This window comes from Ochotona curzoniae, unplaced genomic scaffold, assembly GCF_017591425.1.
Source record: "Ochotona curzoniae isolate NIBS_2020 unplaced genomic scaffold, NIBS_Ocur_1.0 contig_1014, whole genome shotgun sequence".
Classification (NCBI taxonomy): Eukaryota; Metazoa; Chordata; class Mammalia; order Lagomorpha; family Ochotonidae; genus Ochotona; species Ochotona curzoniae.
Window position 1 is genome coordinate 17,966,734 of NW_024464920.1, and position 18,502 is coordinate 17,985,235.

Genomic DNA, 18,502 nt, shown 5'->3' on the forward strand with positions numbered 1-18,502 from the left:
TTATATTTTTACTCTAAAATAAATTTTGTATGAAGTTTTTATGTGAAAGTGAATCTCTTATCATGAACACAATAGAAAAATGTTTAAATTCAGGCATATTCCAACCAAAGCAAACCACAATCAGTGGCATGCTGGTGGATGGACACAAGGCTCTGTCCTGATAACTGATCCTCAATGATCAAATAACTCTTTTTTTTAAAGAAAGATTTATTTATTTGAAAAGCATAATGAGAGAGAGAGAGAGAGATCTTCTACTCTAGACCAAACTCAGGGGCCGTAAACTTTTTCCAGTTCTCCCATATGGGTATAAGAACCTGAGGAACTGAGCAATCTGTTGCTGCTTTCTCAGACATTAGCATGGAGCTTTATTAGGAGTGGAACAGCCAACACTACAATAGATGCCCATAGGGGATTCATGTTACAGGAGACAGATTTAACCACTATACTACAACTCCAACCCAAGGTGTTTGTTGGTTAAGTGTTTTCGGGAGAAAATGCATTCCCTTATGGAAAGAAGACAGAAGAAATGGATGCTGTTGCCTGGTGCTTAATGGTTAAGTCTACTTGGGGGCCTTCTGTCCAGCAGGCCTTGAGACCACTGAAGGGTGGTGTTTCAGTGTTCTTCTGCAGCAGAAACACTGGGGACAAACTGGTTATGAGGAATGTCCATTTATTTGGGAGAATTACTAGCTTATATAGGATAGGAAAAGGGGGCAGGTAGAAGATTAGTACAGGTCCCGACAGTACTTCCACACAATAACACTGGCACTGGCTAATAGGTAAGTCTATCTCTCTGGACCCTGCGATGAAGTTAAAGGTCATGAAGTACAGGAAGCACAGGAAGCTGTATCTCAGGACAAACTCTTTACCTCATGAAAAGCAGGATGAATGTAACATTTGGCTTCCCAGAGTTGTTTACCAAGGAAGTCCTAGCACAGTTTGATAAAGAGAGAGGAGACAGGGGTACAGCCCATCACTTTTGCTGCATGCCCAGTGATCAGGCCATGTTGGGGTCTCAGTTAGTTGAGACTCCTGTCAGAGGTTCTCCAGGGGACATAGTGTGCTGTTAGCCTACAGCCTCCCACATGGGCTAGGCAGTCAGAGACACAGGCAAGGCCTCCCACAAGTCTGATGCAGTGATGTGAATATTAGTCAAATTCTGAAGATGATAAAGCAAACCAACAGATAAAACCAGAATGTGTAAAGACTTCACTGAGTCACTTAACTATGACTTACCGCCTGCCTTTTAGTTAATTTGTTTAAAAAATGTTTAGCCCATTATTACATGGATACTGTTCAAATTAAAATGAAATAATGGCTATAAGTCAAATGTAGACATATAAAAGAACATTCTAAATTATTTCTTTTTTTTTTTTTTTCATTTCATGCTTACTGCCTCTATCCTTTACCAATCCATATTCTTACCCAGATCTTGGCTATTAAATCAGTGTTTGTATTACTAATTTTTCCTTTTTATTATTACTAGACAAACTTCTTTCCTTCTTGATCTTTTCTCTGCCTTTTCTTTAAAACATAAAATGTGATTGATTCAATTGTTTCTTCCCCAATTTGATGTTTAGGCTAGTACATAATCACACTGAATTATTAAGTGGTCCTCAACCTCAAAAACATCAATTTTCAGTTAAACATCTATGATTGTTGACTTTTCTTTAAATGGTTCTTTCAAAAACTTCATTCAAATCCTCTTTCCTTTGCTTTCTAACATTACAGATGTTCTTACATATTTTATGTTATTTATCATTATACAGTGATTACCTAAGTTATAGCTTATAAAGCATTTTCAATTTCATGGTAAATAGAATGTAGGTAGAGTTTGATTGTATTGGAGCCTGGTGAAAAAAAGTTCTACCACTCAGAAAAGAATACAAACACCAGCTGGGGACCAGCTGTGTCCTCTACCCCACAACTGCCATGAAATCTTACTACAACCAAATAAAGCAGAAGCATACTTGAGTTTTGATGAACTTCACAAACTTCAGATTAGAAACTTCATACTCTATGTTAGCAAAAAGGCAAAAACTAGTACACTATCTTTGAAGGTCACTAGTGTCACCTTGAAGTTCTGCCAAAAATTCAGTTTTCCGTCAACAGATGGAAGAGATGCCACACTGATGACTTTGTTCCTGATGCTTTTGCTTCAAAACAGATAACAAAAGGCATCAATGCTATTTATATAAAAATGCACTCTTTATTAAAATATAAAAATGTAATAAAAACATTTTGTAGCAGTATATTTTTATTAAAGACTATGGCTTAAGTCGTAAATTTTTAATCTGATAAAAATCAGATAAATAATTCAGAGGCCTCAACCAGCAAAATAATTTAATAAATTATAATTATAAAATCCACAACAGAAAAGTATAAAAATAAATACCATAGGTTGCATTGGCTAACAAAAATCTTAAAAATAAAAGTAATGGTGATTTATTCTAATAATTGTTGATAATACGCATTTTAATTTAAATGTCAGGAATATAAGCAGATATAAAAGTTCCCAACCACTGCAAAATATTTGCCTTGATTTAGTCAAGATGTGACCCACAATTAAATCTGGACTTTCAGAGAGTTTTCTATTTTTTAAAAAGGTGTTTTTAATACAAGTATAACAATTGCAGTCCTGGTAAAGGATCTATTTATAATTGTCAAGTGGTTGGTCACATGATTCTCTAATTCAGGATAAAACAGACATGGACATGTACAATCTGGGATTACAAATTTTAGTTTAAACCATCAAAAGGCACATACTAATGCAGTCTTTCCCTGAGTAATGGAAAAGGTTTTGAGTTTTACAAATATGTATAGACACATAATTTGTATTTATGCATTTATGTAAATACAAATACTTTATATATGTATATATGCAACTACAAATGGAGCTATCCATCTCTCCAGAAATTAGTTGAAATCCCTAGATCCTATTTTCTAGATGCAAAGGACAGCCAAAATGGGTCTACCTTAATAATCTGACTTCAGTCTAAATTGAATCTAGCAACTTGCTAATAATTTAACTATTTAATCCAATTCAAATCAATCTTTTCTAGAAGACACAGGTGAAAAAGTAATAACATGTTTTGCAAAATCCAAGGTAAAGTGATGAGAGTTATAGTCATATATAATTCAGATGTTGGAAATGAATAACTCTTACCATGTAAAAACTCATAAGAAAAGTGGGAGATGGAAACTGAAATCTTGAGTAATTTGTTAGAAATATGGATATTCTAAAAAGAAAAATATACAAAAAAACACAACATATGAAATTCAGAGTACTGTATGGTCGTACTGTAAATGGGTGAACATTTCAGAAAAAGGGATTATCAGGCATGAGAACAAATGAAATTTCCACAAACAAAATTTTAGTCTCACCCTGCCATGCCCATTTGAGTTATTTTGGGAGTGAGCCAGTGAATAAAACATCTTTCTCTTTTCTAAAACATTATTGTTAAAATAAGTAAATAAAATGTTAAAACAAGAGTAACTAGGTAATACGGATATTTTGAATTGATATTATAGAAAAACACTGAATATAAAAATTTTAAAATGCCATTTAAAGGTAAGAATAACAGGTATATTCTTGGCAGTAGAATCTTGGAACAGCCAGAAGTTGATTATTTTAATTTCTACATTAGGAAACTAGAAACAAGAATAAATGACTTCATTATATTAGATATTAAGTTCAGAGTGGAAAGCAATAAAAAACAGAATAACAATAGAAAATATCAATGAAACTGAAAGCTATTTTTTTGAGATCAATAAAACACAGGAGCTTCTTTAGAGACTGATCATAGAAAAATAAAACACAATCAATATCTCTGAAATGAAAGAGGTGATATCGTTACAGATTCTGTGCAGAGTAAAATGATAATGAGGAAGCAATGTAAATTATTTTATCAATAAACTATATATATATGTTTATTTATGTATATAAAACGAGCATGATGGTTCAATTTGCTAATCTTACACTTGCTTGCCAATTCATATCGTGGCTACTTTGCTTCCCATTCACCTCACGGCTTAGGATCTGGGAAAGCAGAAGAGACTCCTAATCCTTGGGGCCTTGCAACCTTATGGGAAACTCAGAAGAAGCTTCTGGGTTCTGGATTCAGACTGGCTTAGCTCTGGCCTTTCTGCCATTTGTGGAGTGAACTAGTGGAAGAAAGATCTTTCTCTTGCTTTCTCCCCTTCTCTCTAAAAATCAGCATTTCAAATAAAAAGAAAATACATTTATAAAAATGTACTGATGAAATATACAAATTGCCATAAAACAATCTAATAGCTTTTATGCAAGAAGAAATAAACTACCTATATAGAATTGTATTTATTTAAGCACCTTGATTTTATTTATGACACAAAGTTAAGAGAAAAACTCCTAGCCTAGAGTTCTTGTCTGAATTAAAGCAAATATTTTTGAAAGAGCTAACACTAATTTTACTGAACTGTTTTTTACAGAAGGAAGGGAAAATTTTCCAAATCACGCGATGATATCATCCTGCCAATCTACCAAAGAAATGAACAAAAAAGAGAAAACTGCAGTTAATACCTTTCTGGTATGCGCACATCCAAAAAACCTCAATTTTATTCAGTCAAATGTAATATCACAAAAACACAGAATGGAGTATTAAGTCCAATTGGAGCTACTCCACAATTTATCTCACAAATGTATTGTTGGTCCACTCCTCAAACTAGCCTACTATATAAACAACCGAACAAGCAAAATAATAAAATAATTGGAAAAAATGTAGAAAAGTCAAATGATAGCACACAACATCCATTCATGTAAAACTAATATAAAAGGAAAAAGAAGACGAATTTCTCCACCTGGTAAATACATATGTACAAAATCTATGGCTAGTACTATGCTTCAGAGTACAGCCAAAAAAAAAAAAAATCAACAATGTCTGCTTTTACCACTACCACCAGAATTCCAAGATTACTGTAGACATAATAGTCCACACAGGCAAGAAAGACAAATTAAATATCAGCCAATGTATTGTAAGCCAAACGACTTTCATCCACAATATATGAATGCTTTTCAAAATTCAATAACAAGGAAACAGCTATGAAAAATGCATCTTACACTGGAGCATATCAACCGACTTGTTGCAGAAAGGTGATACAAATATAAATATAATGCAATGACATTAAAAGTAAAGGTGATTTATCCACTGTTGCTTAATCAAAAAAATTATACAACTTGACCAAGAAGCATGATGTAATTTTCTTATTGATGCTTATGGGCATCATAAATACACATTAGCCAAAACGTTAATAAAAAGAAGAATTAAAGAAAATTTGATGGCACCCTTTTGCAAAGAAATTGAATAACCAGAATTCCCATAAAGAGTAGTAATATAAATAGTTTAATCATTAATCATTTCATAATTCAGTTTTCAAATTTCTAAAAAACATGATTAAAATGTTCCATTCACGGCATTTAACCAAGAAAATAAAAGCATTTGTAGACATACATGAATAAGAGTCCAGCAAAAGGTGACTGTGTATTGAGGTATGTCCATAAAATGGAACTACACTCAATAATAAACAAAACTTAACAATGGGGACACAAAACAGCATGGATATATATCAAAATAATTAAACTAAGTGAAGAGTAGAGCTATAATTATCATTGACTATTGGTTTTGTGCATATTGGAATGAGTATGGAGGATGGGAGGAAGGAACAAAAGTGGAAATGAAGGAATTTGGGGTGAGGATGAGAGATGTGACCATTTGATGGCTATATTAACACATTTAATGATACAAATATAAAAGTGATAAAATTAAACAGCACATTTTTAATAAAAGCAAATTATGGTTAGAGAATCACTTGATATTTTCACACTTCCCCAAATTATTATAATGAGTATGTCATTAATGATAATGCTGAGTACATTTTAAACTGATAAAATTATCTGATATCATTTTTATATTTTTTGTATCAAAATCAACAGAAAAGGATGAAGCAATAATGACATTTTTAAGACATTTGCTTTTATATTCATTACTAAAATTTTCTAAAGAGTTTACAAAGAAATACTTGGAAAAAGTGTTATATTTAATCAAGTCTAGTTGTTATAATGGTTCTAAGCATTATTTTAAAGCAACAAAGCTCTTGCAATTACACGTGCGCTTATATTTCTACTCTTTTGAAAAAAGAATGTAAATTCTTACCTATACATAATACTGTAAATAATATTCAGAGGATTTCAATACTTAAAAGCCTAAGTGGTTACCTAGCCTAGCATCTTTATTGTATCATTCAGTCAAATTCATTGCAGGAATGATAAAGTATGACATACTTCTGTTAAAGTACAATTTAATTTTATTAATATCATTATGTGAATGATTTCCATTCAACCCCAAGGTAAATCATTATTTATCTTTAAAAGTGACTCAAGTGTATTAAAACATCTGAAAATAAACTAAAGTAACCTCATCTGCAACCTCTGGTACTTACAATTAAGAATAAGGAAAAATGTAAAATTGCATAATACTTGTATATAATCTAATTTTATGATATCAAATTTAGAATTATTAAATTGTTTGGATATATTATACATTTCTCTTGTTTAAAGTAAATATTATGGTACAAATATATACTAATTCCATATAGAAATTGGGTATGTTACAGGTGAGTCAAACAGTTAAATGAGAAACATCACAAAAACTTAGAATAGTAATATACTGATAAATGTGACAAAAACATCCTTGCATTAAGGATAACAATTGTATGCATTTATGTACACAAATAAAAATCAGACTCATACCTATCCCCATATAAAAGTCATTTCAAAACCAGGAAAAACCTAAATGTGAGACATGAATCTATAAAACTACTTGTGAAAAAAAAAAAACACAGGGAACACACTGACATTGTGATAGGTAATGCTTTCTTGGAAAAGACTTGAAAAGCATAGGCAACAAAAGCGAAAACAGTCATACAATACCTTAGCAAATTCAAAACTTTCCACCCATCAAAGAAAAGACTCACTGAGTGAAGACACTTCTGACATTTGCCAGTAAATACTTGTAATTTACTTACCCAACGAAGAATTAACATCCAAAATATATCAGTAACAGCAGCAACAACAAAAACTCAGTAACAATAAAAACTCAGCAACAATAACACTAAAGCCCAAAGCAGTAAAGACAAGGCAAAGGACCTGAATAAGCATTTCTCTAATGAAGAAATACATACGGCTAAAAAAAACATACATTAACCAATAAAAGAAAAAAAAAAAAAAGGCTCAGTACACTAGCCACAACAGACGTGCAAATCAAATGAGATATCACCTTACCTTTGCAGGAATGGTTACTATCGATGCAAAGAGGTTGCTGAGAAAGGAGTCCTCTCTTAGTTGGTAGAAAACAGTATGGAGAAGTTCTATGGGAACAACAACAAAAAAAATGGAACTGTTAAATAATCTTCCAGTCCTTTTGGGTATGAATCACAAATATATGAATTCACCACATCAAAGGGAAAATTGCTCCACGGTGTTCGCAGCAGCCCTGTCAAACAGCATCTAGCAATGATCAATAAAGGCAAGGAAATTGTGTTACTTTTGAAGACGAAAATTTCCTCCGAGGTGGGGTTTTTGCTGCTTCATTTAAAATGCCCTTTGGGGTGCCTTAATTCTATAAGGGAGTGTCTCATTTTTCTCACTACTCAAATTCGGATTCAGATTCCGACCTGTGTGCATCCTGTGAGAAAGTGGTTATGATTGCTCAAGTACATGGGTCCTTGTCACTCAACTGGGAAGCCCCAAACAATTTCAAATCTCTTGGTTTCAGTCTGGACAGCCCTTCCTGGGGTGGGCATTTGGGGAGTGAATAAGCAGGCGGATAATCACTCTCTTTTTCCCTCTCCCTCTCTTTCTCTAAGTTTCTTTGACATTGAAAGAAAATTAAAAGTTAAAATTAATTTAAAGAATAAAATATTTTTTGTCACTAAAATGAAGCAATTTATTAAAGCCACCTATCTCTGTTAAAATGACAAACTTCTGTCAACCAATGTAAGAAATTTGATAGGGTGAATTAAACAAAATGTGAATGGAAATTAAAGAGAAAAAAATAGCAAAACAAGAACTTGCACAAAACCTTTGAAATTTAGTCCCATATTGCATGTCTATTTCCCAATGATATGACATTCATAAAGAATGCAAAATATTGCTTCTAAAAAGCTTTTAGTATGACCTAGATTAGTAGACGCCCTTTCTGTTCAAGACTATGCCTTGGAAAAGTAATTCGCTCTGTGCTATAAAAGGAAATCAGCAGAACTACGACAGAGAAATCAAATTTTATCCATAGACAGGTACAAAAACTGTATGCTCTCCATTTTAATGATGTATAACTTTTATTTCTTTAGATAAATGCCAATGAAAGAAATGAACATAACCATGAATAGAGGTGTGAGCAAACCTGAAAACATGACAGGGATCATCCATTTGGAAATACTCCCATAGGTATACCATGGAATCAAACACAGAAAATATATTACAGTCTCATCAAGGAGCACAGTGGCTTCAAAACAAAATGAATGTTGTTACATATTAAGCAGTGCATCCGTGAAACAACACATGATCTATAAAAAGGAACTTTTTAATAAATTGCTCATAGAGCATGTGTGATTTCAATTTGCCTAAGAGTTATATTTCTCTATGAGTCAACACAACGAAATGATGAAACTATTGAGAAAGAACACACAGAGAGACAAAGACACAACAACTGTTTAGACCTTATGTAGCTCCAGTTATCAAGACCAAGAAAAATTTAATGAAGATGCTTATGTGGAAACCAATGAACAAACTGTATTTTGTGATCTGAGCAAGTTGGAACAGCAATTACTGAACAAAATAGAGTCACAGAAGTAATGGGTAAATCCTCAGTGAAGAAATTTGTTGAAATTAAGGGAGAGAGTGTCTGAAAATGTAAGGAATTATGATTCAAGTTTTAGACAGATTTTTATTTTGTTTAGTTCTTTAGAACTGTCTAATATGACCACTGTAAACTACACTATATATTTTTTATATCCAATAATGCAATTTTTGGTATAACTTAATTTGTTGTTATCATTTTGACTTCCTCAGTTTGAAAAAAAAAATCTAAGATCCTGCACATGTGCAATCAATTTGTCAGCTGAGGCAATTAGTTAAGTGAGACCTGAAAAATCATTTGGAAAGGGGGAAATCCTTCAAGATTTATTATTTTAAGTTATGCATGGTTACATTAAAGACATGAGAACAATTAAAGTAATATATTACATTTTTCTCTCAGAGTGACTAGATCTACAACAATTATGAAACTCAGATTTCTATTTCTATCCAAATTAACATGAGAGCTAAGCACACTAGTTTTTAGCTTATGTTTTCATTTTGCACCATATGGTATGTTTAGTTTCTTCTGCTTTTAGGAACCTCAAATCATTTCCACGAGAACTCCAAACTTTTTTTTAAAGATTTATTTTATTTTTATTGGAAAGTCAGATATACAGAGAGGAGGAGAGACAGGGAGGAAGATTTTCCGTCCAATGATTCACTCCCCAAGTGGCTGCAACAGCAAGACCTGAGCCAATCCAAAGCCAGAAGCCAGGAGCTTCTTACAGGTATCCCATGAGGGTACAGGACCCCAAGGCTTTGGGCCATCCTCAACTGCTTTCCAAGGCCACAAGCATGGAGCTAATAGGAAGCAGGGTTGCTGGGATTAGAACCAGTGTCCATATGGGACCCCGGACACATTCAAAGCCAGGACCTCAGCCGCTAGGCTACCATGCCAGGTCCTAAAACTCCAATTTTTAATATAGTTGAAATCTAAATCAAAGGAATGAAAGTGGTGCCACTCACATTTTTTTCTAGTTGTAGTATCAGTATTGCTAAAATGTGCATCTTTTATACTATTTCCAAAGCATATTAAAGGCATTTACTATTCAATACTGACAGGCTGCGATCTCTTGTACTATTTCCAAGGCATATTAAAGCATTTACTTTTCAATATTGATAGGCTGTAATTTCTCTTAGACACCAACTGAATTTTTTTAAAGAATATCTACTCTCTTTTTATATGTAAATATTACTATAACTAAACATATATTTCCAAATAAAACAGAGGCCACAGAGTTAACCATAGATGTCTTATTAAACCCAATATCACTATTTTCTTAATGTTAATGTATTTGAGAGTTTCAATATTGGATTAGTCGGTCTATGAAACTTCAAGTTAAAAAATAAGGCAACTATTATGATTTATGGGAGAATTTTTTTTTAGATTTATTTATTTGTAAAGCAGCTATCTGGTAACTGAGATAGGGGAATATCTTCCAATCCTTTAGTTACTCTTCAAATGGCTGCAATGAACAAACATGAGCCAAGACTCAGGAAAAAATTCTACTTTTATCTTCTATATTGGTGACAAGGATCAGAGTATTCCAACCAGCTCAAACCAGTGTTGCACAATGTGCATTAACCTCTCAAGCCATCACACAGGTCCCCAAGATTGTAGTTTTGCAGACAAGCTTTTCACACATTTTGTTGAGTGTCTTTATAGGCGATAGTTTTTACACTAATACATTAAACTTGTGTTTTCTATTCAGTTAAAGGTAAAGAAACAATTGCAATAGGGTAGGCTTATTGTAAATTACTGAAAGCAAAGCTCCATAACCCAGTCATTTATTTTCTTTCCTATTCTTTAGTTTTGCATTTACTTATTTTTTAAAATTATATTTGTATATTCTCTTTGGTTTTAACCAGTAGAGTTTGGTCAAACAGATTTATATTTGAATACAATTTTCTTTACTTACCAACTTGGGTGTGCAATCTAACTAAATTACTTAACCTCTTCCTCATCTATTTAAATTTGATAGTATAACTGCTGATTATAATATAGCACGGCAATTGATTAGGTTTAGCCATTAGACTACCGGTCATTGACCATTATTTACATAAAATATTTGAATATTTTTATCCTTTTTATCTTTCAGATGTAATATATATTAGACCTTATGTAGTGATCCATTAATATATGTTTTAATATAATATGATCGATTTTATTTAATTAAATAAATTTTAAAAGACAACTGAAATGCATTCAACATTATAATCAATCAAAATGAAGAATAAATACTTACATACAAAAGATACTGAAAACATGTGAACATCATATGGAAAAATGCCACAAACAAAATGTTATAGCTACTATATTATGACTTTCTTCTACTTTTAGATTTTTCATAATCTTGTTTCTCAGTGTCATGCTATGTTCAATAATCAGTAAACAATATCAGACATCATTATTAATGCTGTTTTTCTTAGTTTTAGTATATAGCTTCTAATATATAAAGTGGAATTCCTAAAATAGTTTCAATTTGCTACAATAATTTATGGTCATGAGAGTGTACTGCAGTTGTTAAGACAATTTAACATTTCTGCAATTCATATTTTAAGAAAACACAAAATGTTTTAATATTTTTTTAAAGATTTATTTTTATTATTTTTTCATTGGAAAGGCGGATATACAGAGACGAGAGACAGAGAGGAAGATCTTCTGTCAGATGATTCACTCCCCAAGTGAGCGCAATGGCCGATACTATGCAGATCCAAAGCCAGGAGCCTCTTCCGGGTCTCCCACGTGGGTGCAGGTTCCCAAATCTTTGGGCCGTCCTCAACTGCTTTCCCAGGCTACAGGCAGGGCGCTGGAAGGGAAGCGGGGCTGCTGGGATAGAACTGGCGCCCATATGGGATCCCGGGCGTGCAAGGCGAGGACCTTAACCACTTGCGCCACCACGCCGGGCCCTAATATGATTTTTTAAAACATTAAAGCAAATTAGTAATTGAAAATACTTCAGTAATGTATAAAACTGACACATAAAACACCTTAGTTTTACATATGGGTACTAAATAAATTATGTCATTGCATTATTGATAATACAAATTTGAATTATTACTGGAAGAAATAAAATGTACAGTCATATCCTAAATCAACATTACTTAAGCTGTTAAAGTATGACTCTAGTGAATGCTGTATTCCAGAATTCTACAATTAGGCCCTGTTTTAATATATCATTTCCCATATCTGTTTTTATAATCCTTTTTAAAATCATCTGTTCATTTAATAATTGTTTTTTCAGACATTTAATATTTTTATTTAAGGGCTTTGTTTTCCATATTATAATATCACTCACTGTAGAGAACAGAGCATAAATTCTCAAGATTTTAGCTACCATTTGGAGAAAAAAAAACATTGATGCACTTGATATTTTAAAGTTCATCAATTCCAAAAGTGAGATGCTCTGGGGGAGTATTAAGTTTTCTGTACAGCAAAATGTTGACATCATTCTGGGGACGTTGCCAGCAGATACGAAGTGTCAAACACTAAAGGATTTTAGTGTCTGCTGACAGTTTCTGATTTCTTTTTCTCAGGTAAGTTTAAGAGAAAACTGAGGATGAAGTGTAAATAATCTTTTGAGCCCCCAAATATTTTGCACATATAAATGTTTATTAGTAGATATTTCATGGCAGAACACATAGAAATCATCCTAAATTTGATGGTAAATAAACTGTTTTTAAAGAGTTATACACTTGCTTCAAAGAGTTATACATTGAGTATGGGAGAGAAGAGACACACCTTCCACCTGCTGGCTCACTTCCCAAATGGCTGCATAGGGCGAAAGCTGGGCCAGACCAAAAACAGGAGCTAGGAACTCCCATATGGTTGTTCCTATGTGTGACAAGGGAAAAGCACTTCTCCAGTCCTATGAGCAGGGAGCTTGATCAAAGTGCAGAAACCAGCATTCCAGCTAGTGCTCATATGGAATCCTGGTGGCACAGGCAGTTTAATCCTCTATGCCATAATAATAAACTACTTTAATCTTTTTCAATTCATAAGGAAAGTTTGAACAAAAATAAATCTTTGTAATTCACGTAAATATATTTTAAAAAATTTGGCATATAAAGACATTGAAATCAATATTCAATGAGATCTGCCAAAAGTTTTAAATAAATATGCCCTGGTATAACATTCTTTGCAGTAGGTCAGATTTACAAAGTATCATCATCTTCTAATATTACTATTAAAATTCATTTTTCTCACTTTATTAGATCTAAAAAAAGGTAAATAAGAAAATAAAAGCCACTTTCAAAAACCCTAATGATATACACTAAACAGCTGTCTTATATTACTATCTGTATGTATGCTTATGGCAAACACAATGAATTTTGACATAATCTAAGTTAATTACATACACATATACTTCTAAGCTCACTTCATGGTAATCAAAGCTCTCATATTTATTTCCATTTTTAGCCAAAATTATTTGCTTTTTTCTTCACTTAAATATTTTCCTGTTAATAAGTTACAAATTTTGTATATAAATTGTTTTAAATATGGAAACTGTTATTAAAAAGGACCGGAAAACCAGTCACTACCAGTTAAGTTAACGAACTGGATTACTGCTTTTAATTACCTATATCTTGCATAGTTGAATTGTGTCAATTTTAATTGAGTATTTAATCATAGCTATGTGTATATATACATACATACATACATACATAAATATATGTATACATAAATATTATCGTTCCGATTTTTCTTAAAATGCATCAGCAACACAAATCTCAAAACATTAGTTACACTTTTGGAGATTTATTTTTATTATTTTTTCATTGGAAAGGCGGATATACAGAGAGGAGAGACAGAGAGGAAGATCCTCCGTCCGATGATCCACTCCCCAAGTGAGCGCAACGGGATCCGAAGCCAGGAGCCTCTTGTGGGTCTCCCACACGGGTGCAGGTTCCCAAAGCTTTGGGCCGTCCTCAACTGCTTTCCCAGGCTACAGGCAGGGCGCTGGAAGGGAAGCGGGGCTGCCGGGATTAGAACCGGCGCCCATATGGGATCCCGGGCGTGCAAGGCGAGGACCTTTAACCACTTGCGCCACTGCACCGGGCCCACTTTTGGAGACAATTTATTTTCTCATATCAATAACAAAATTGGTTATAAAATCAGACATATAAGGTTGTCCCAAAACATGGTAAAATATTTCAGTGCTATTTACATATATAATGTAATGTTTTGCTTTATTTTATGTATGTCAACAAATGTTCAAAGTCACTTCATAATTCAGTGGGTAGGATTGTATTTGGTTTAAATATTAAAACTCACATTTAATGCATTCTAAATTTAGTCTTAGTATACTTACTTTCAAATGCAGTTTATCAGAAAAGAATTTATATTCTATGTCTTTCAACTATATGTCTTTCAGAAATTTTTGCAAACTCTTTAAATTTGAATTTACTTACTCACAAACAAAACAAAACAGTATTCTTTTCCCTTGCAGAATAATGTAGAAAGTTAAAAATGACCACCAATGGAAAAGGCATGACACATGATAGTTTATTGGTAGCAACATAATGCTAGCATATGGTAAGTGCAAATTAAACGCTGCATTCATTAATATGGTACTATAATAAATTCCACCACAAATTAACCAAGGAATACATAATGAATTTAGAGTTAGTTTATAATTTGGGTTATCCAGAGTGCAGCATAAGAATATTGTAGTCAAATTCTCAAAAGAACAAGCAGAGAAACCCAAGGCAGTAAGAGAGAAGTGTGAAGTTACATATAAAGAAAAACCAATGACACTAACAACACACTTAGCAAAGAAGCTATAGGACAGAAAAGGATAGGATGGCATATAAAGGTCTTGAAAGAAACATATTTTCAACCAAGAATATTACATCTGGTAAAGCATGCACATAGAGTAAAGGTGAAGGGATAAAAAGAACAATTAGATAAATAGATATTTTTTTTAAAAAAATGAACAGAAATGGCTATATTCATATCACATAAAATAGACTTTGCTTCAGAAACTAAGGATGGCATTGTGGCATAATGGATAAAAGCCCCTCCCCTTTAAAGGGGCACATTTAGGTACAGGCTTGAAAGCTGGCTACCCCATTTGTGATCCAGTTCCTTGTTAATGCACCTAGGAAAGCAACAGAGGATAACCTAAAGGCTTGGACCCCTGTACCCATGTGGGAGACCTCAAAGAAGTTCCTGGCTCCTGCTTTCAAACCAGCTCCAGATTTCAAAAATCTTTGAAAGAATAAATCAAAATGTGTGAAAAGAAATAAAGGAAGGCAGTATATATTGCAACAAAGATTTGTTCAGCAAGAGTATAAATAATCATAAAAATATACGCAATGATCACTAGACAACCTGGATATGTACAGCAAATACTATTCGATCTAAAAACAGAGATTTCAACAACCCTATTGTTATCAATGGATAAATCATCTGCAGAAAATCAGCCAAGATACATCAGAGTTAAAACATATTATAAAGCAAAAGAATTTAACATGTATTTGTAAATTATTTTATCCATAATAATATCCATAGCCACAGAATACACATTTTTCCCTTAGCATATGGAACATTACTTAATAAAAAAATAGGTCATAAATCAAGTCCCAATAAATTTAAAAGACTAAAATCATACCGGGTATATTCCCAAATTACAAAGGAATAAAACGAGTGATAAAAAGCAAGGACAGGCAACTTATAAATACTTGGAAGCTCAACAATATGCCTCTGAAAAGCCAATGGGTCACTGAAGAGATTAAAATAAGAAATCAAATGCTTTTTTTGAAATGTATAGAAATGAAAACACAGCATATCAAAACTTGTGATACAGCAAAAATAATATCAAAATGAAGTGTTCACATTAAAGATAATTGCTTTATTTTGTTAAATAAAATTTAAATTATGATAATTTTCATAATAAATAATTACATTGCAAAATATCATTAAGATAGCAAAATATCATTAAAAGTTCAGAGATTATGTGTAAATCTATGAACTGTATATATTTCTTAGAAATTGAATAGCATTTAAACTGGTAATGGGATTCAAAGTAACAATGATTAGGCAATTTAAAATCATTGGGAAACTACAATGAGATAAAGAAACACGGTTATCAAGTAATGTTTCAGTGAATTTATATTTAAAACATTTTAATAGATGACTGATGAGTAAGTATGGCAAGCATAATGTAAAATAAATTGTAAAGAGGAACCGTTAAGCAAGGTTTGAACTTTGCCTTTTGTTTCTCTGAGTTACTGTTTTCTCATTTCTGTGTTACAGATACTTATATTTCCCAGGATTGTTCTGAGCATGGTAAAATGCATTAAAAAGCATAAACTATTCCCCCAAAATACAAGAATGTTCTCTGTAAATCAAATACACATATAGATTTTCTGAATTTAAATTTGGTATGATATACCATAATTCTTTATATTACTTCCATTTATTATCTATCAATTACCACATTACCTGTTGTACTAAGACTGCAGAACTTGTCCCACCAATAGTTCAATATAGTTCTGAGATATACAACATTCATATACTTATAAATCTTTGCGTGTATATGACAGGGTGTGTGATTACTCAATGCTCAATTCTTCTTTCTTCTAAACATGTTTACAACAAATTTTAAAATAAATTCTAGCTAAAGAAGGACTTAGCATACATTAACAGAAACACAAAAGGAAAAAATCAGTCTTACGATTAAAATGAGAAGTCAGATTTTTGTGAAAACTTGAAGAAATGAATTGTGATGTGTTCTATTTGTAACTAACTTTAAAAAGTATAGGCAACAAAAAATTCAAACTACAATTTAGAATACAGGTAAATACTCCTTTTATTTTAGAAAACTGACCTTTTTTTGCCAAACTATTTCACCTGACCAAATTTCAGTATCCTATTTTATATCTTTTTCATGCACATAACCCTACCAACATCAGTGAACTCCCAGTGACTTCAATATGGGTTAATTAACTAAAATCTCTCAATGTCTTCTCCTACCAAGAAAAGCTGACAGAAAAATAATTAGTTTCAATGGGAGTTATGTGAATGCACAGATTGCAGATCAGAGCCAAAGTAGAGTCATTACTCATTTCCACAGTTTATATGGTCCCCCAAGTTATAATCAAAGTCTTATTTTTAAAACAAAATGAGAAAAACAGGATCCCTTTTCTAAATGCAAAGGTTCAAAATGAGTTGAAGTGTCTATCCTATCTTCCTAAAACTTCCAACCACCTATGCAGACTGATCTTACTTATCTTAGGAGAAAACCCACTTAAGAGTTAATGTCACACGTGGGTGCAATTTCATGTCCTGGCTGCTCCACTTCTCTTGATGCTCTGTGCCTCTGGCCTGGAAAAGCTGTGAATAATCCAAAGCCTTAGACCTGCACCCACGTGGGAGACCTGGGAGAGGCTTCTGGCTCATGGCTTTGCATTGGCTCAGCTCTGGCTGTGTGGTAGTGAGCTAGTGAATGGAGGATATTTCTCTCTGTCTCTCATTCTCTCTATAAATCTGATCTGCCTTTCCAATAAAAATAAACATTTTTTTAGATGTAACTAATCTAATGAAAAAGCTTATTGTTCTCCGAACTGCATTTTACTATAAATAAGTGAAAAGTATAATTCTCCGAAAATCATGTACTGATAGATCTTTTTCTTATTTTTGATTAGATACATATGTTTTTGTCTGAATATTTTTCTTCTATAGAACTAGCCCAGGGTGAACTATGGAAACAGTTATACAGATATCATAAAATTTTCTACCTTAATTCTCTATTATAATGTTTTAGTTCTTATCATTGCTAATCCTTGTATTTTGGCTTCCAGTTATTAGTACCTGGGAATACTTGCCTTGTTAGTAACAAAAAGGTCAGAACTAAGTGTGATGATCTTGTATGTTCAAAAATTTATGCATGTAAGTTTCAGCCCAGCACATCTGAAACCTGAAACTAATTCTACATTGTAAATAAAAGTTCTTACAAATGACAAATAGTTCCTCTGAGAACACAATTTCATCAGAAGATGTAATTTGTGTTAAATATATGTTGATGATTCAAAGAAACTGCAACACATATGTTTAGTTCTTTGTAAAGAACTAATTATAAACAGAAGGCTAGTGGGAAATCCTGTGCAAATGGTGGAAAATAGGCATAATTCACAACTTCAGAATGTGTAAGTTGAGTTCATGGAGGATACTTAGAGTATTCATGGAGACTCAACAAATAATTAAAATAATTTATGAAGCACTTTACTACCTTTTCTGTTTCTGATTAGAAAAATGAAAGGAAAGTGGTAGAATCTCTTATATGGACCTGGATCTTGAAATACTGAATAAAAATGGGCTGAGAATGAATAAAATCCTTATCCACAAGTTCAAAGGTCTGGCAAGAGGTTTAAATATTAGAATTATCTTTGAATGCTAAATTTATTGATGGAGTCCTTAAAACAAAGAGCTCACCACTTTTCAGGATTTGGGTAAAAGTGGGGATGAAGAGGTAAGAAAGAACATTCCTCTTATTAAGTTTTATAAAGCCGTTTTTAAAAATAAACAGTTGGTTCACTTCTGTGTTAAATATTACTCCACATAGCACTTGTTTTTTCCAGAAGTCTACCATTGATTCTCATTGGGAACTT